We start from the raw sequence: 20127 nt of genomic DNA on the forward strand, positions 1-20127 counted from the left end.
ATTATGAATCCAGCAGTGACGAGGAAGAGACTGCAGGTAGGAACAGCCCTAAGGGTATGACAAAATGGGAAGTTTCCTTCTAGGAGTTTAGTTCACCTAACTCATGTGGAAAATGAGGAGTGGGCATGAAATAGAAATAAACAGAAATATGTATTGCTTTTATAAAAATAACAGTTAATAGTCGTCATGACTTTGATCATCCTGTTTGTAAGAAGACATTTTTCTGCTTTGATAGTTATACACAATCTTCTATACAAGCCCCACTCTGTCCTGAATTTGCCTCTTCTAAGCATCAAGTAGCTTGGCTTTTATTATTGGCTATTTTTTGGCATTTAGCACTTTAGGTTTGATGCACAACCGAAGGAATCTAGTGGAACACACTTTCATAAAGTGACTTTGTGAAACTGTAATTGAAGCTCTCACTAGTGCTAAGCAGTAAATAAAAAGTCACAAATTCCCTCTGCATGTTCTCTTCTTAGAGCAGCACTTTCTCTTCTATGTTTTGTCTACTCCTGGTTTAAAATAAACTCCCAACTGTGAGGGACTTAAAGAAAATTGTTTCAGTGCTCCCTGGACAGCTCACTATGTTCTCCTATAAAAGAGTGGGGAGAAGTTCCTCCTTGAACATGTTTCTATCCTCCAGTCTTCATCTAATTCTCAAGCCCTGGGACTAGGCGGAACATCTGAATGTGCTTGTATTCCAGAGGCCTAAGTTCAGAAAATCAGGGAGACTGTGGCAGCCTCTTAAAGTAAAATGATGACACAGACATCCCTACTGAGTACAGCGGCAGAATATGAACGTGAAAGGAGCTCTTGGGATCCTAGATCTATTTCTCATTGCAGAGGTGAGGTGATGGAGGCCAGGAGACAGGAGTGCAGACAAGATGAAAAATGGAGAGCTTTGACTTTGGCTCTAGAACACCAGGAGAAGGAGCAACTCATGTTCTCACCTTGACTTTAACTCTGCCTTTTCTTTTTCTAAGGCCACATCATCACCATCATGGCCATGGTCCACAGAGAAGACATAGAATCTGATGCAGAGGAGGAGGAGGAGGAGGAGGAGGAGGAGGAGGAGGAGGAGGAAGAGTAGGAAGAGGAAGAGGAGGAGGAGAACAAGGAAGAGGAGGAAGAGGAGGAGGAGGAGGAGGGGGGGAAGGAGGAGGAGAAATAGGAGGAGAAAAGGACCATAAATCTGTATGTAATTGATTTTCTGTTGGTTCTCTTATTTATCCTTTCTTATGTATAGCTTCTGTAGCTTTTATATGTTTCATATTTCCCACATTTATGACTTTTCTAAATATGCTATCCTCATTTAGATCTTTGAGGTCCTTGGACCTTTAATTTCTGTTAAATCTCTCTGCACTAGCATTCTTAGTCTTGCTCTGGTTTTGACCACAGGCCACACCACTGAATCATGCTGAGCAATACTGCATGTCCATGTACTGAGCTTGAGTGCAGGGGGCTTCAGAAATATTGAGTTGTTGCCTGATGCATGAGACATAAACAATCTGGTTCTGTTTTACTGACCACTGAATAGCTGGGTTTTCCTGCCTTTGCTGGCTCTGAGCATGCATGAATTTACCCTTCCTTTCCTAGGTCAAGATTACACAGTTGGAAAGTAGTTCCCATAACATGAATTGTTTCCAGGGGCCCTCTCCTGGTTTAAAATGTGGGCTCAATGCAGCAAAAGTGATGAAGCAGTTTAGGAAGTGGCAATTTGAGTGTGGAAAAAAATGGGAGGGAGAGCAGAGGTCAAAATTAAAATATTCTCCATTGCTTTCTTAAATTTCTTTGTTGTGCTATATGCAGTGAATCAGAAGAAATTAGAGCACTCAAGTGTCCCCAGTTGCATGTGACTATGGCCATGCAAGGGGAGGTACAATTTGGTTAAATTCAGTGCATGGAGCTGTCTGAGGATACAGCTAAAGAGGATAGGACTGGAAGAGCAACGTCCTTGCTCCACCCTGTGTCATCACAGGTGCTGCTCCTCAGGGTCCCAGGTGTGTGCTACTCAGCCTTTACACCCAAATGTCCTAGAGAACCCTTCCCATTGCCTCATGTTCACTCTCTAGGGAAGCAGACTCAGAAGGTTCTGAAGGTGAATGTCCATGGGAATTTGCTCCTGAGGACATTCATAGACACTCTTCCCACAGACAATACCCTCAGCTGAGGGCAGCATACCAGCCTCAGTGCTCCCTGCCCAGACCCCAGGAGAGATCGGGGCCCAAGTTCATCTTGCAAATCCTGAGGACAATTGTGGTCCTGGCCACTCTCTGTGGCCAGCAATTCATCCCAAGTGACCTTTTCCCAGATTCTGTGTTATAGTCTGTAAAACACCTGGGAGAGAAGCAATTTTGGCCCTGGAACACAGGAGAGATGATACCTGCAGTGCACAGCACCTGGAATTAGCCATCAAGACTTGGAGCAGAGGCTGTTTTTATGGTTCCAAAGACATAACAGTCTATTATGTATAGAATTTACAGATTTGTGTGTTCTTTAATAATTTTAATATTAGTCCTTCTTGTTAAATTTTTATATAAAATTATATTTCCTTGATAAGAGTTGCTTTTTCAACTCATCCTATAAAGTAAAACACACTAAAACGAGGTAGATATGCCTGAGGGAGATCTCAATGAATTACAAACTAGTTACCCTGGTGACCCCCATCACCATCAGTACTCTCCTCCCATACACCTCAGTTTGCTTTTTAGGTTGTTTTTCAGGTTGGTATTATAACATTCACTAAATTAACAATGTGGGTGAGTAGGTGAAATAAAATGAATAATTAAATTGCAAGCTAAGTGAAATTCCAACTAAATTTCATAAGTGTTTAATTGATTTATTCATTAGCTAACTGAATCTCAAGACACCCAATATAAGAAAGGGCTGGGAAACAATTGGCAATTTTCATTTATAATTATTGTGGTTTTACATTTTTGTATTGTTTTCTCAAGAATATTTTTTGTAATATATCACATACATATAAAACTAGTTGGAAACGTACATTATAAACTTGTACCAATGGTGATAAATACATTAAATGACATGTTTCTCATTGGAAATAGGTTGGTTTCTATATAGAGAGAGCATGAAAACTACCAAGATAATAATAAAGTCTAGACAAAATATAAATGTCTGCTCTATGGTAACATATAGGCATCACTCCAATCTAACCATGCTAAAATCACATAATACTGTAAAAATATGTCTTAAAACTATATACTTTAATAAGAAGTAAATTCAATAAAGAATGATGATACAGGGATTGGGATTATAGCTAAGTGGTAGACTACTTACCTCACATGTATGAGGCCATGGGTTTTATCCTAAGCACTACATATAATAAATAATGTAAAGGCATTGTGTCCATCTACAACTAAAAATGTTTTTTTTAAATGATGGGCTGGGGATATAGCTCAATGATAGAGCACTCGCCTAGCCTATGTGAAGCACTGGGTACGATTCTTAGCACCACATATAAATAAATAAAATAAAGGTTCATTGATAACTAAAAAAATATGTAAGAGAAAAGGTACTGAGAACCAATGCATTCAGATTTCAAAATTCATGCTTCTTTTTCATTGATCCAATATTTTGTCAACTAAGTTTTCAAAATTTGTCCAGAGCCAACATTACTCATAAATGTTACTCATCTATTATTTCATAAATTTACTTTCTCAATAATAAAACATACAAAGTATTTGATAAACATACAAAATATTCATATTAAATATATTTGACATGAAGATGAAAATTATAGTGTCATTTTTCACTGTCAATGTTACCTGCTGCAATGACCACAGGCAAGAAAAGGCAATAACCATTTAAGTGATCAGCAGGCAGGCATGGTCAGGTCATTCCTGGGCAAAGAGTTCAGAGATAAGAAGTTCATAGGTTAGTTGCCAGTGTCAGCTCCACCTTCAGTCACAATCCTTTGGAAAGGACGGACACACATATTGTGCCTTCGAACTTTAGTAGACACTGCACCTCATACACCATTGGGTTCAAAGGGCACTCAAGAACTGAAGTGGCTGGTGCCAACGTGTCAGATATTTGTAGGGTGTGTAGATCAACCCAGTCTCTGGCCCTGGAGGGGCTATCACAGCATCAATGTGAGGAGTTCCTTTTGGCATGACAGAGGTCTGTATTTGTCTGATCAAAGGTATTATGGTAGGGCCAGCTGGAGACGAGTACTCAGCGTCACTGCTGAGAGAAAAGGTGCAGTCCCAGGTATGATCCTAGGAGCAGCCTGGGCTGTTGCAACAAGAGAAAAGGCAAGGGTAGATGATTTAGAGTTGGCACCTCTGCAGGTGTCATTCAGAATCAGAAGTTTCATCAACTGCATCTTCTTAAGTTTGCCCAATACAGTGACACATCATGGCACATCATTTTGAGTACCTTGTTCTCAAATTTTTATTAAGGATGGATAAAATAAAGGTTCTATAATTTTAACTCAGTTTGAACACTTTTCCCATTCTGCTGCAGGTACCAGTATTTTCATCAATTCTTCAATGGCCCTCTATAGTTTACTTTGCTCTATTCTTATCAACTTCCACAGTGATTAGTACATCTGAATCTTCATGTGTATGCTTCCAATTCAGTTTGCTCTATCTTGCTGCTCCTTCTCTTTATCTTTGAGACTTTGCCTCCGGCCATTGTTTTACCTCCAGCTTCTGCCTGTAGCTCTTTGGCTGTGAATCCTCTGGGCCAAAGATCCTACCAAGAAAATTAAAATCTAGATATTTTGGATTTTTTTTTACATGAATAGAGCACAAATTTTCATTTCTCTTGTTGTAGATGATGCAGAGTCACTCCATTCATTAAATCATACCTACAAAGGGTAGTAATGTGTTTTTCATTCAACCATCTTGCCCCCATACACCCTCCCCTCCACCTCCTCTTTTCTGCTCAATCCAAAATTTCCCATTATTCTCTTGACTTTCCCCCAGAATATTATGGGCCTGATCCACTTATCTGAGTAAATATTTGGGCTTTGGCTTTTGGGGAATGACTTATTTTGTTCCATGATATTCCCAACTCTGTCCACTTATCTGTCAATGCTATATTTCATTCTTCTTTAAGGCTAAGTAATATTCCATTCTGCAAATGTACCACAGTTTGTTTATACATTCAAATGTTTAAGGGCATCTAGATTGTTTCCACAGTTTAGCTACTGTGAATTAAGCTGCTATGAACACTGATGTCACTGCATCACTATGGTGTGATTTTAAGTCTTTGGTGTATCCATCTAAGAGTGGGAAACCTGGGTCAAATGGTGATTCCATTGAAAAATTTCTAAGGAATCTGCAATCTGCTTTCCAAAGTGGTCACACCATTTTGGAGTCACAAAAATCATTCTCTACAGACACATTTAGTTTCTCTCATAACTGAATAATAGGCCCCACAGAATTAGGACATTTTGCACTCCTTTTCTTTTTTGTACTACCATTTAATGTGTGTACATGACTTTATGTAGTCTGCTAATTCCTTTCTCTGGCAGCCGATGAAGGTGGTTGAAGATCCCTCAGAATTTGGACAGGATGCTCAAGAGCTTCTTGTCTTTCACCAACTGCATCAGGTTATCTGGGATTACCATTTCCCCTGACCATATTCCAGTCTCCACAGATCACATTACCCTATGCCTTGGCACCAATTCCAGAAAGGAGGTATGGGTGGGGGTAAACCTGGGAACTGTCTGCTGAGGACCTAGTGTACCTCTCTGCACTGGGTCCTGCTCTGGGCACAGAGCTGAGGCCCATGGAGGCGTCTATAGGAGCTACAGTGAATGTTGATGAATGTGTATGTATTCCAGTGTGAGGAGACCCTGTGACATAAGCCACAGTGGTTCTGGTCCCCAGCTGTATGGACAAGCTTAAACTTATCCTCTCTCTCTCTCTCTCTCTCTCTCTCTCTCTCTCTCTATATATATATATATATATATATATATATATATATATATATATATATATATAATGTATATAAATAGAGGACTTGTGATAGGAGACAAAATCTGCTATTTAGGAAAAGGTCCCTAGGAGAATCCCAATGTAGACCATGGGAGTTTGGGAACTGTCATGCCACCTGCTGTAGAGAATTACACATCTTTTGAAGAACAACTCATGGTGCAAAGCCTGTTGCTGATAGGTACAAAACGACATCAGTCATCACTTTAATATGAAGCCAGAACTGTGTGATTTGCCAGTGAGAAGGTCAAGGAGACTTAGCATCATGGATAATTTGCATCTGAGAAGGAGTAAGAGCAGGGCTCGCTCCCAGTACCCTGCATGGGCACATGGTAAAGGCCCCATGTTTCCAACTTCCCAGTACCAGACACTGTCCCAGGAGTCCCATATGTATGTCCTATGGGAGGAGGTGAGGCTTTGGGTAAAAAGTGAGTGTGACACTACTGCTATCTGAGGACTCTGGTCCAAAGATGTCTAATAATAATACCATGAAAGCAGCTTTTGCAAAGTCTCTTAACCACATTAAACAGGCATGCGTAATTATTTTAATAATGTTATATAACCCACTATAGCAAAGAAGTATCATTTTAACAAAGATTGGATGAACACTTATTTATGATATAATTCATATTCTTTTTCTCGTGTCATTTCTTTGAAATAAGTTTTATATATTTATGTTACATGTCAATTTAGACAGTAAATTTTTCTCAGAAATGTATGATCTTTTTTCTGTTTTCTCATTGACATTTTTAAGGTAGATTTTCTTAATGAAATAACCAAAGTATGATTGGTAATTTTCTAACCACTGAGTTATTAACAGAAATAATATTTACCCTTTGATATTTACAGCCAGCCATGTAAATTTGATTTGTGTTTATTAGAATAAATTTAAGATTAAAGAAAATGGATGTTTGTTTCATAATTTAAGTAGTATACTAACACAACACTTCTAAATCTATATAGTATAATTGTTTAAAAGTTTTATTCTTTTTAGATATACATGACAGTAGAGTGGTTTTGGATATATATGGAATATAATTTACCATTCTTGTGGTTATACATGATGCAGAGTTACACTGGTTGTGTATTCATATATAGAGACAGAAGTTATATAAATAATCTAATTTAGGGGTATAAAAAAGCAGTCTTTCACTGTTCAATGTTACAAGCTTCTTCTATTTTCACATTTATGTTCACAGAAATTCAGTGTTTCTTTTAAGTGACCATTTTCACCATCACAGTTTTACCACAAAGAAAATAAACTCTTGTTTGCAAAGTCATAAAGGTATTTTGGTGCCAGGTCATAATCAACAAAGAGTGAACAGAGAAGGAAATGATCCTGAGGATGAGGTGGTTCTTGAATTAATTCAATTGATGTGTCTCAGGTGGCTTCCTTCCCTAGACATGTTTTCCCAAGCAGGTCATGAACACAATGTCCATGCTTTCATGAAGAGAGATTATTCATGTGGTCATGAAAACAGATTTCCACTCACAGAGGTGACCTGCCTATAACCAGGTGGCAACAGCCGAATCCAACCCTGAGTTCTAACATAAGATTATTTCCTATGGGAAGCAGCCACGTATCTCAGAGCAGATTGATGACACTAAACCTTACATCATGGCAGACTGACATTAGTTCTCAGTGAAACATGCATTTACCCTTGAGGGAGCTTGTTTTCCTTGCCTGCAGTGCTTCTGCCAAAACTGTTATCCATGGACTTAGTGAACACCTTAACCACCATTGTGGTATTCAACATGGGGCTTCTGAGCACAATGCTTATGTCACAGCCAATAAAGGGGAGCAATCAAGCCATATTCCTGCCATTACTACTCTTACATTTCCCCAATGTCCTAAAACACCAGGTCTGACAAACAGGTTGACTGGCTTTTGAGGAGTCAAGATGAATCTTGGTGAGTGGTTACACCCATATCCAATACATGATGTTTGTGGAATAAGCAGTATTCCTGAAGCTAGAATGAGGGCCTGGGACTGGCAATGACTCCACACACTAGTGACTCACTAGCACAATGTTTGCTTCCCATTTCAGTAATTGAACCCTATTATTGATGTAGTGAAGAGGACTTAGTTCCAAACACAGGACACAAGAATGACTGCTGTAACCTGGGTTTAAGCCTCTATTTTGCTACTCATGACAAGGAATCATTAGACCAAGTTGTGGCTATGAGGTCATGATTGGTCCTGATAATCAGGGGAATTATTTTTCCATTGCTGACTCAAAATAAGGAGGCAATGCATGGAAAGAAGCATGTTCTCTAGTCCTTCCTTGGACTGCAGTTAAGGTCAGAATACCAAGACAATCCAACTCAGCAGGGCTACTGGTGCACCTATGTTGTATGGAGTGATGATTTGTGCCTACCACCTGGCAGTACTATCTAGAGATCAACACTAGCCAAAGCATTTTTTTTGGTGGTCAAGGGAATTAGAATAGACAAGTGAGAAATTACCAATGATAATCACAGGAATTAGAATTCTATGGAAAATATTTATTTTAATGAGAATGTATTTGAATATGTTTTCCTTCCTCTGTCTGATTCTAGTGTCATCTAACATAGGTGTGTTAAAATTATGTAACTATCCAAGCCCGGTGTCACATGCCTGTAATCCCAGCTGCTTGGGAGACTGAAGCAGGATCATGTTATGAAAGAAGCCTCAAGAAAAGCAAGGCACTAAACTATTCAGTGAGACCCTTTCTGTAAATAAAACACAAGATAGGCTTGGGGATGTGACTCAGTGGTCTAGTGACCCTGAGTTCAATCCCTGCTTCAAAAGGAAAATAAAAGTTAACATTTTATTTCAATATTTAATTTACAGGATATCACAGGTGGAGGACAATGAACGTACTTGAGGTCAAAAAGTGTATTGTATTCTCTTGCTTGGAAAAGATGCACATTTTGGGGGGTGGCAGTTTGATGGATCATCTTATTACATGAAGCCTGGATATCATAATTATGTATAGGTGGAGACTGAGTGATCATGGAAGTGGCAATGAGTTTCTGCTTGACACTCACGGAATATGGTGCCATGTTTAGTTAAAAATGTGATAGCTTCAGTGTATTTCTCAAAATTGATCACATGTATATTTCTGGTAGTAGGAGGAATGATTTCTGTTGTACAAGCCATGGAAGCTAGAAGTGAATCCCTTCAATCGTGTGACTCATGCCTGCATATGGGTATCTGTTAGGGCACTACATAGAGAGGAGTGGTCCGGTTGTTCACATGTCCTTGGATTCACCTCCAGCATGGTTCTGAGGCTTCAACTCTTTCATAACCCAGAATAACTAGGACATCTGGCTCAATTTACAAAATGCAAGGAATGAGGGGTACTAGATGGGGCATCAGGATATTTACCATGGAATTGAGCAGCCTAGAGCATCTTTCTGAATATAGAATGGCCTTCCTGGTTCATGACTGGTCAGGTAGGTTGTTGCTGTGATCAAAATCTGACAAGAAAAAATGAGAGGAGGAATTTTCTTTTTTGACTCAGGCTCTGAGATTTGTCAGGTCATATATGGCCATTTCAATTGCTGTTTCTAAACTGAGGCAGAATATCATGGCCAAATGACATAGACAAGAAAAATATCTTGAATCATAACAATCACGAAGCAGAGAGACCTCTGTCTCCCAGGGAAACCAGGAACAAACTAGAAACCCCAAAGTCTCATCCCAAGACAACCTCATTCAGCCACAGTCTACCTGCATATAGTTAACACCTATATCACTGGATTTAACCTTGGTTAGTTTACACTGCACAACCTTTACATTTTTTCCTCTCAAGATTCTTGCATTGGAGAGGGGAGCGAGGCAGAGGGAGGAGACCTAACTGCCCAGCCAGCTTGGGTCACTGCCTCAGAGCAGAGAAGAGCGAGCTGGGGAGAGCAAGACGAGTTTGAAGGCGAGGACCGGTGCGAGTTAGGCAGCCCCTGAGGCTCTGCTCGCCCACCGTCCATCCCTTCCTCTCTTCTCTCCCAGCTTCTCTCTCTGCCCTCATCTTTCCCCCGGAAACCCCCGATTTTGCCAAAGGAAGGAGGTAAGGGGAACCCACGCCCCTCCCCCTTCGACAAAATAAAATAAAACTTTTCCAGTCGGAGAAATCAGGAGAACGAGTCGCTCGGCTGGCCATGGAGCTGCTGTGCTGCGAGGTGGACCCTGTCCGCAGGGCCGTGCCGGACCGCAACCTGCTGGACGACCGCGTCCTGCAGAATTTGCTCACCATCGAGGAGCGCTACCTTCCTCAGTGCTCTTACTTCAAGTGCGTGCAGAAGGATATCCAGCCATACATGCGCAGGATGGTGGCTACTTGGATGCTGGAGGTTTGTGAGGAACAGAAGTGTGAAGAGGAAGTCTTCCCTCTGGCCATGAATTACCTGGACCTTTTCTTGGCTGGGGTTCCGACTCCGAAGACCCATCTGCAGCTCCTGGGTGCTGTCTGCATGTTTCTGGCCTCCAAGCTCAAAGAAACCATCCCGCTGACCGCGGAAAAGTTGTGCATTTACACTGACAACTCCATCAAGCCCCAGGAGCTGCTGGAGTGGGAATTGGTGGTGTTGGGCAAATTGAAGTGGAACCTGGCTGCTATCACCCCTCATGACTTCATCGAGCACATCCTACGCAAGCTATCCCAGCAGAGGGAGAAGTTTTCTCTGATCCGCAAACATGCCCAGACTTTCATCGCTCTGTGTGCCACCGACTTTAAGTTTGCCATGTATCCGCCCTCGATGATTGCAACTGGAAGTGTGGGAGCAGCCATCTGTGGACTCCAGCAGGATGAGGAAGTGAGCTCTCTGACTTGTGATGCCCTGACTGAGCTGCTGGCCAAGATCACCAACACAGATTTGGATTGTCTCAAGGCCTGCCAGGAGCAGATCGAGGCTGTGCTGCTCAACAGCCTGCAACAGGTCTGTCAGGAACAGCGCGATGGATCTAAGATGGAGGATGAACTGGACCAAGCCACCACCCCTACGGACGTGCGGGATATCGACCTGTGAGGCTGCCATTCGGGCCCAGGGAGAGAGGCGCGTTCATCACCTGCTCTCTCCCTCTCTCTGGTTATGTTTTGTTCTTTGTGTTTTAGGATAAAATTCTGCCCCCACCTAGATCATATTTAAAGATCTTTTAGAAGTGAGAGAAAAAGGTCCTATAACAACGGAATAATTAAAAAAGCATTTGGTGCCTATTCAAAGTACAACATAAGGGAATCCCTTGTATATGCGAAGTTATCATTTGATTATGTAAAAGCAATAGTAAAATGCTTACAGGAAAACCTACAAAGTAGCTAGCCTGCAACATGGGAACAAATTAGAGAAGACTCTGTTTTACATGTTATGAACTAGTGCATGTGCCCCTTTTAGTGGAATTGCAAGGAACTGTGCATGCCATTTATGGCATGATTAGATTGCGAAGCAGTGAACTCAAGAAGGAATTAGAAACAAGAAAGCATGATGGGGGGGGGTACAAAGCAACCTGTCCACACAATTGGACCATTTTGGAGGTAGAAGCACCTTCACGCCTAACCACATGTTCCTAAGACAGGAACAATGTTGGATCTCTATGTTAACCTACTCTTACCTACAGTAGCTGCTACCTAAAAGAGATGTTGGGTTTTGCCAATTGGACACAGGTGATTGGCTCCTGGGTTTCGTGTTGGGTGACTTTCTGCTTCTTCTTCCAAACAAGGTTCATTGCAGACACCACTATATTGTTATCTAATGAGGAAATTTTGCTATGGTCCATAACCAAAACTCATCTGAAATGGAGGCAGATGGAGACCAAGGGCGGGATCTAGAATGGAATCTTCTATGTTATGGAAGAGGGTGAGGTGACCTTGGCATCCCTTATTAGAAAAAAATAATAATAATTTTTGGTGCTGATTGGCATGTCTGGTCCACAGTTTAGCATTGTTATAAACCATTCCATTCGCAAAGCACTTTGAAAAATTGTTCCCGGGGGATAGATGGAATGGTTTATGCAAATTGTGCTGAATACTCCTTCCCTCTTCTCTTTTTTGCCCCTTCCCTTCCTGCCCCAAGTCCGGTTACTCTTCATTTCTGGAATCTGGCATTTTCTAGTACATAGTTCTAGTACCCCTGCCAGGGCTCAAGAGACAACTCTTTCTGCTAACATTCCCATCACACCATTCCTCAGAAAAGCCTAAAAACAAAGGTCTGTTACCATTTGATGGCATAGAAGGATCTGAATTCCCATCTATATATACTTCTCCTTTGGACATGAAAGTTAATTGCTGGTGCAAAGACAGATAGACAGCCAAACATCAGGGTGTGGCATTTTGTTTCCTTTTCTGTTTTTTTGTTAATTTTATTGCAAAGTTGTATTCAGTGTACTTGAATTCCCCCCCCCTCCACTTCTTAGAGGCATTCAGTTAGCAGAGGGTTTTTTGTTTTTTTGTTTTTTTGTTTTTTGTTTTTTGCACAATTGTAATTGACAGGTAATGAAGCTATTTGTTAAAAGATTTGTCTTTTTTTAAGTAAAAAAAAACAAAATCAGAACAGGGCTGCTTTGAAGAATTATGTGCAGGTTCTGCCTTATTTCATAGTATGAGGGTTGAAGATGGAGAAACATCTAAGGGTCTCTTATCTTTCATTTTATTTCATTCAGTTTATTGTTATTTTTTTTTGCGCTGCTAAAAAGCTAAGATCATTCATCCTTATTCACATTAACAGTACCTAGCTGTAATGTTTCACAGAGTGTGCTGCTATTTTATAAACATTTTTATAATATATTATTTTACTGCTTAAATTCCAAGTCCTGAAGTAGGTGGTTGAGATATCAGTTCTTCATACTGGAAAAGCCCTTCCATAGTTTGTTTTCTTCGGGTAGCAGATTCATGGTTGGTTTTTTTTTTTTTTTTTTCCTTTTTTCCTTTTTTTTTTTTTTTTTTTTTTTTTTTTGCGGGGGGTTGGTTTGGTTTCCTCTGATCACATTCTTCAAAGACAGAATATTCTTTACCTCAGGTTTACTAGACAAAAATCAATAAGTACAAAGGACAATGGTTCACATTTTTTTTTGTTTCCATTATACCTCACAACCGTACAGTTTCTGCTTGGGAGCCCACTCTCGTGAGGAGTAGAGCAGGCAGGAGGGGAAGCCGAAGGCCCCTTGGGGAAGGCAGGAAAGATTTGAACCCCAGGTCTCACACCTGGGGACCTTCTCGGTTTTGGAAGTCACCAGGCTCCCATTTTGACTCCGGTATCCTCATCATGATGGAAAAAAATACATTGAACCCAGGGATCCTCCCTCCCTCCCCCTCATGGCAGACATTCAACCCGAACATCATGCCATGGACTAGGAACTCGGTTCCCACAAGGCACCAGGTATCAGGAAACAATGAAAACAAACTCCAGCAGGCTGTTTGGAGATCCTCTTCTTGTAGACCTTTCAGAAGCAGGGTTTTCGTCTGCTTAAGGCCCCTTCATCTTGGAAGTTTCTCACTTCCTCCTCTGTCTTTCCCCTTCCCTGGCCTGGACCCCCCCCCCCCACCAGGAGTAAGATCGTCTCCATGGTTCTCCTAGGCCTGAATCTGTGGGCGGATGAGTCTAGGGCTGGCGGTATCTATGGTGCTTCCTTCTCTCACCTCTGTTCTTGGCTGTGGCCAGGCAAGCACCGTGCAGGGGCCAGGTCCTCTCCCTTGGTGGCACTCAATGGTCTGCAGGTTCTGAATCACATTGAAATGGCATGGTGGGAAGAACAGGTATGACGAGTCAGGGCTGGAAGTGGAAAGGAGGCGAGGAGGCTGCTTCTCTGTGGAGGTGAATTCCAGGTGAGCCAGTCTCTCGGGAAGTGTGTGGTGGAGGGTTCAGGAATTTGTGAGTTAACGCAATCCTGAAATGAGAGGGAATTTCTGGTGGGTCAGTGGGTGGTAAATTCAGAAGTTTTTGGAGAGGGAAATTGAGCAGCCAGTAGTTAGCCAGTCCTCTATGGGGAGCTGTCCCCTAGAACCAGGAGACTTGAAGCCCAATGAGAAAACAAAGTGCACCTTCATTTAACAATGACCAAACCGTGGTCTTAAACAAAGCAGCAGATGACAGGACCTGACAGATAAGGAAGGAACAGGCCCTGAGACTCTACCCACAGTCTGTAACTGTCCACTTTTCCTTGAGCCCAGGTGACACTGGACACTTCTAGCTTTTCCCCTTTCCCATCCTTGGGGCCTACTGTGATAATAGGTATGGGGCTGTTTGGCTTTTCTGACACAAAAGAAGGAATCCTGGATTCATTTAAGTAACTGGAACCCCCTTCTTGGATTTGAACTCCTTGGTAGGAGTTTTTAATCCCAGAGGGGTTGAATTCTCCCCATGGATTGATTTGAACTTCCTTTCCCCCACCTTTCTTTCCCTCTTTCTCACCACCCGATAAAGGGATTCCAGATTTATTCTTTTCCTACCTTACCGTCTATTCTTCTTTATTCCTCTTTTGTTGTTTTTCCTCCATCAGTGGGGACGAAGTTTGTTCCCCCAGCCTGCCAAATTTTAATCCTTTCCCTGTTTTGACCAAATTGTCAGGGGAAGAGATCTCCGTATGCCAAAAATATATGCTAAGCATAAGAAAATTCCATGCAGATTCATAACAGCCAGGAATCCTGCAGGACGCAAGGGGGAGGTTCTCTCGGCTGAATGTCCCACGTGCTGAGAGGCACGAACTCCTTCCAGAGGGGCTGTTCTTAGAAGTTTCTTCATTTTGAACTGTCCCGGGACCCCACTGAAGAGCACCCTTGGTCTGCGTGCTTTCTACTGGAGGGTCCATCTTGCTTCTGTCAGCCAGGGCAGGGTCGTCCGTGGAGCTTCCGCAGCCTGCCTCACTCTGCCTCCCTGTGCTAGCAGGATAGGTGATATCTCAGAGGGAGCTCTGGGGCTTTCCCACAGACTCTCCAGGCTGAGCCTTGGGAGCTGTAGGAGTGACAGGTGAGCTGGATGACTTTCCAATGAGGGCAGGCTTGGATGAGTTTCTCCAAGAGCGCAGGGGAATTTTCTCTCCATGGGCCACAGAGGACAGCGCTAGGAGAAGAGATAGACTTGCACCTTATGTCCTGTAAATATTAATTTTCTAGTTCAAGCAGGTGATATATTGATAGTGTGGAAATGGGAGGTAGGAAGAAGGAGGAAGTCTGAGTAAGCAGGTTAACTTCTAAGCCAAAAGGATTCCTCTTTGTTGATCTTTGAGACAGTCCATCCTTGGGAATAGCTTTAAAAGGGAAATGGATGCTGAGACAGTGAAGTCCCCGTCAGCCAACAAACCCTCTCTAGGTATAGATTGAGCACAGCCTACACTGTTGCGGACTTGGAGCAGTTTTCAAGAGCTGCAGTGCAGTCATCCATTTGTACAAAATAGGGTAGGAAGATCTGAGAGGATGTTTATGACTTCCCCAGACCCCATGACTCTTGATGATTCTGGATTCTAAACAACCCAGAATAGTCACTTCAGCCAGAACTCTCCTCCTACACTTGTGCGTCTCTGCTTTTGAACTTGGCTGGGCTGTCAACCCTGTTCTTGGCTCAGGTTTTAAGAAGCCATCAGCAGATGTATACAGCTACACTGTAGCTGCAGGGTGCATCCTTTGCCTGCAGCTCACTTTGGGGAAAAAAGTGCCTTACTGACTGTAGCCATTACAGTGTCCAATATATTTTGACAGGTGCCTGTCCTTGGGGAAAAAAAAGTTTCTTTCTTATTTTTAATTGGTTTAGTTCTTATTACTGGCCAACTCTTACATCCCCAGCAACTCCACCAGGCCATTGGATTTTTTCCATTATGTTCATTACCCTTGTACCATGTACCTCAGACCTCTCTCTCTCTCTCTCTCTCTCTCTCTCTCTCTCTCTCTCTCTCTCTCTCTCTGATATAGTTTCTTGTCTTGGATTATTATTTCTTTTTTTAATTTGCTTTAAAACGAGTGTGATGCCATATCAAGTCAATGTTATTCTCTCACAATGTACTCTATAAGAGGTGTGGGTGTTTATTTGGTCAGGATGCTAGAAAGTGCTAACGTAGGATGATGAGTGTGAACAAAAAAAAGTGTTTTAGGAAGTATGGAAAAAAATGTATTGACTATGATGATGACATGATAAAAGTAGCTGCCTTTTAAGAAGTCTTATCTGTTCAGTGTTAAGTGACTTTAAAAAGTAATAAGCAGTTCTTTTGACTAGTTTAAAGATGGATTTGAAGATGTATTTGAAATTGGTTTTGGATGCAATTAGGTTATGCTATTTGGACAATAAACTCACCTTGACATAAAAAAAAAAAGATTCTTGCATTGCCTCCCCCATGGTATTTGTGGCACACCCTATATCCAAACCATAAGAGTCCCTGAGGTGCCTTTGCTGGACAACTTTCTTCATTGGTTTCTTTCCTCAAATGCACAGTTACAGCCAGGCTCCCTGAGACCACTCTTGTTCATCTCTAGATTTTGGGGGTAAGTGTGTGTTTGGTCAACATGAAAGTTATGAATCCTCTGGGTGTACTACTAATAGGAAGCCCATCAAATCAGCTGTGGGGACAAAAGAAGAGACAAAAAAAGAGGAGTTGGAGGTTCAGCATTCAACTTGCTTCAAGCTGCTTTGGGCAAAATATCACCTTGACTTTCCTGACTGCTGGTTAGAGTCACTTTCCAGGTGTTGACCCTTTTGCCACTTTTCCAATTCTTCTGAGCTGTTTTTTTTTGTTGTTGTGGTTTGTTTATTTGTTTGTTTGCTTTTCATCTGGGTCTACTTCAGATGGGCTGCTGTCCTTTCTTGTTCCTGTTCAAGGGTAAGGCAACTCCCTGCTGAGAGACCACTGATGACAAGTGACTCAGCATAAGGTCACCATGGACTCTCACATTCCTCATAGTCCTCTCAGTATCTCCTACATGGACTTTGGTTTCATCTTTGGCATTTCATTTCATATTTCTGTTCTTGTTGACATGCTTTTATGCATTTCACATGTTATACATTTTTAAATTAATCAACTGCCTACTTTTGTGGATTTGCCACCAATTTTAGTCTCAAACATTGTGTTTGACACATCTCATTCTGTAGTGTACCATAAGTGGCCACGTTTATTCTTATTTTTTAATTTTCCATGCTATATGTGACATGTTAAAAAGCACCACAATCCAGTCCTATCAGACAAAAAAAAAAAAAAAACAAAAACAAATTTAGGTCCCTTATTTTCTGTGAAGTTCATCAGTGTCACAGTTTCCATGGATGAACTTTAAAAATGAGTTGTCAAGTATTCCTCAAGCAGAGAGGATCCTGCCTCTGAACTAAGGTGAATTCCAGGTTCAGGGCTATGAACTGAGGCAGGTGAAAGTCGGTGTCAATCTGAGATTCTCCTCAGGGAGCCTGTCCATGCAGGGAGAAGTGACCAAGTGCACTCTTCCCTCCTGCAAGACCACATAGGAAATTCTTCCTGAGTAAAGGTATGTATGGCTGGAGGTGGGAGGAAATTCCAGAGAAGACTGTGTAGGCATCTTTGGAAGACCCTAGGATAGAGAAGCCTTCCCAGTGTTGACTTCTGGACAGTGGTAAATAGTTCCCTGAGATTAGCAGGAGGCACATGCAGTCATGCTGGGAGAAGAAAATAGACCCCAGGAGCCCCATCTTCTCACACTGTGCTCCCTCCTACAGCATCTGAGCTTAGTGTGCTCTCCCTTATGAAATTCAACCAGCTGGTCTGCCATGCTTACACATACAATCAGCCTCCTTCAGTACATTTCCCAGGTGAGGTTCTTTTTGTGCCTTGGCTATTTCCAGTGTCCTGGGGGTGACCCTGTGTTACTCAGACCCTCAGAATATCACTGTAATGTCACTGCAACCCCAGACACAGTTTAAATTCTCCTGATGTCCAGTCAGGGACTATAGTTGGACTCCTCCTTTTCACCCCCAGTTCAGGAGTGATCCTGAACTCTGTGCAACCCCAGCTTCTCTTCTGGATTCCTCTGAATGCCCCTCCACTGACACTTGCTGGTTGAGGATTCACAGAGTAGCAGCCCCGCTCCTGAGGACCCCAAATCTTCTGTCACTGGAGAGCCTATTTTCAGTATGTCCAGCCTCATTCTGTGCCAGTGGTGCCAAAATGTACCCTGTCCTGTGTCTCAGATTGATGGCATTGACAGTGCATAGGAAGTCATGGCAAGTCAAGTTCACGCACCAAATGCTATGTTTCTGTTAGAAGAGAATCCATCAAACCCAAGCCTATCTCCCCACATGCAATAGTGTAGAGAAATTGTGTGAAACTTTGTGTGGATGCAGGCTTCTTAGGTATTGAGAAACGAAGACTCATGTGTTCCATTTAATGTCATCACAGATAATAATACACTTCTGTCAATGTGCTGTTTTCTACATGTGTTTTATCCTTTTTTTTAGATTCCTCACTGCTCCACTAGCAGCTTCTATTGGGATTGGTTTATTTTTCCCAACATACCACTTTTGTTACCTTTCATTTCCTTTTATCTCTATTTGAAATTTAATTTTACAGTGGTTTCTATATGCTTTACATCATTATCAACATAGTTTGCAATGATGCTACCTGAGTTCTATTACCATGTTCCCTCTCCTCCTACCCTCATCTATTCCTTCTTGTTTATGATGCTGTGGTCACAAGTATGATGTGCATACTGGCATTCTTGTGTTCATTTCCATTATTGATTCAAACTGTGAACTTAATTTCTCCTGTCTTTAATTCACATGGTAATATGTTAGAAACTAAAGTACAAAACTATATCATTGTTAGTATTTATGATCAGCTATGTAAGTACCTTTAGCAGAGATATTAATTCTTCAAGTTCTCAAGTTCCCATCTCTTACCCTTTTTACGTCTTAGGTCTCCCCTCAGTATTGCATGCTGGGTAGGACTACCAGAATCCCAAATGTGCTCTGTAACTGTTCCATTGGTGGTTGTCAGCTTTTTTTCACTGTGACCATTATACCTAACAGGAACAAGTTAGAAGGGAGCATTAAGTTTTGGCCCATGGCTTCACAGATCTCCATGAGCTTCTGACTCTATCACAGAAAAACATGGTAGAATATGTAGAAGAATAAAACTAGACCCTTATTTCTCACAATGCACAAAAATTAACTCAAAATATATCAAAGGGCAATGGTGAGCCAGGTGTGAGGATGTGTAGCAGCAGCAGCAGTCTAGGCCACAAGGAGAACAGAGGCAGAGCCTGCTGGGGCACCATCAGGGCAGGACAAAGTCTCTGAGCAGATGTCATTGCTATTGCCTTTGCACTGCTCATTCACTTCTGTGCCAAAGCAAGAATAGTCATGGTGGCCTTGCTCAGGATATGCAGATTGCATGTGCAAGACATGTTCCCCTCTTAAAGGAGCAGGTCAGTGTGGTGCAGACAGGTGTGTATAATGAAGCTTCAGCACGAGGCCTGCTGTCAGTTCCGGGGATGTTATGGGCATAGCTGGCCTTAGGCACCCACTGAGCATCTGGGACCAGGCCTTCTGGCACAAGGGAGAGCTGTTGTCTGCCACTGGGAGCTGTGGTGGGCGGGCTCCTAAACAGAGGTGGTGGTAGCAGCCCCACAGTCAGAACGGCAGGACATGACTCCAGGAAAGTTGGTGAGCCTAGCTCTGCTTATTGCCTCAGATCTGACTCCTGCTGGGCTTTGTGCTGGCCTCACAGGTTTGTCATGCCCCATGCTTCAGAGCTGAAACCAGTGTTTCTGTGGCGCTGCACCAGACTAGATGACTGTGGGCACAGCAAAAGGATCCCAGGCCTGCAGGACACAAGAAGATGTCTGGGGCTCAGCTGTGGCCACTAGGCTTGGCCCAGTTGTTGGCCTCACATGACAGGAAACTTCTCTGTGTCATAGTCATGACCACCCAGAAATACTTCAGACTCCTTCTGTGGCCGTCTTCAGAACAGGATCCAAAACAATTCATGGAATAATGGTGTTTTTCTCTAGTGAGTGTTCAGACACATCTGTACCAATTCCAGTAGTGCCACTATGAGGCGTGGATGGTACTTACTCATCCCACAAGACATTTATGATGCTCAAGTATATGCATGAGCACTGCTTGGACTATGATCTAGAAGCAGATGATTATCTTTACATCAAAGGAGTTCATCTGAAGAGATTCCTGAGGAGCTTGAATATCAGTGAGCCCTGTTTCTCAGGCAGATAGGACTCAGCTCTACAGA

The 20127-nt window shown here is 42.2% G+C and overlaps 3 pseudogenes; 2 read left to right on the plus strand and 1 right to left on the minus strand.

Annotated features, from left to right (window-relative positions):
- Nucleotides 1-3895: 3895 nt before the first annotated feature.
- LOC144369848 (KH domain-containing RNA-binding protein QKI-like) lies at nt 3896-5698 on the minus strand (annotated as a pseudogene).
- A 4132-nt stretch (nt 5699-9830) lies between these two features.
- Nucleotides 9831-11078, plus strand: LOC144375181 (G1/S-specific cyclin-D2 pseudogene; annotated as a pseudogene).
- An 8500-nt stretch (nt 11079-19578) lies between these two features.
- Nucleotides 19579-20111, plus strand: LOC144368233 (chondroitin sulfate synthase 1 pseudogene; annotated as a pseudogene).
- Nucleotides 20112-20127: the final 16 nt, after the last annotated feature.

Source organism: Ictidomys tridecemlineatus, chromosome 2, assembly GCF_052094955.1.
Source record: "Ictidomys tridecemlineatus isolate mIctTri1 chromosome 2, mIctTri1.hap1, whole genome shotgun sequence".
NCBI classification, from domain to species: domain Eukaryota; kingdom Metazoa; phylum Chordata; class Mammalia; order Rodentia; family Sciuridae; genus Ictidomys; species Ictidomys tridecemlineatus.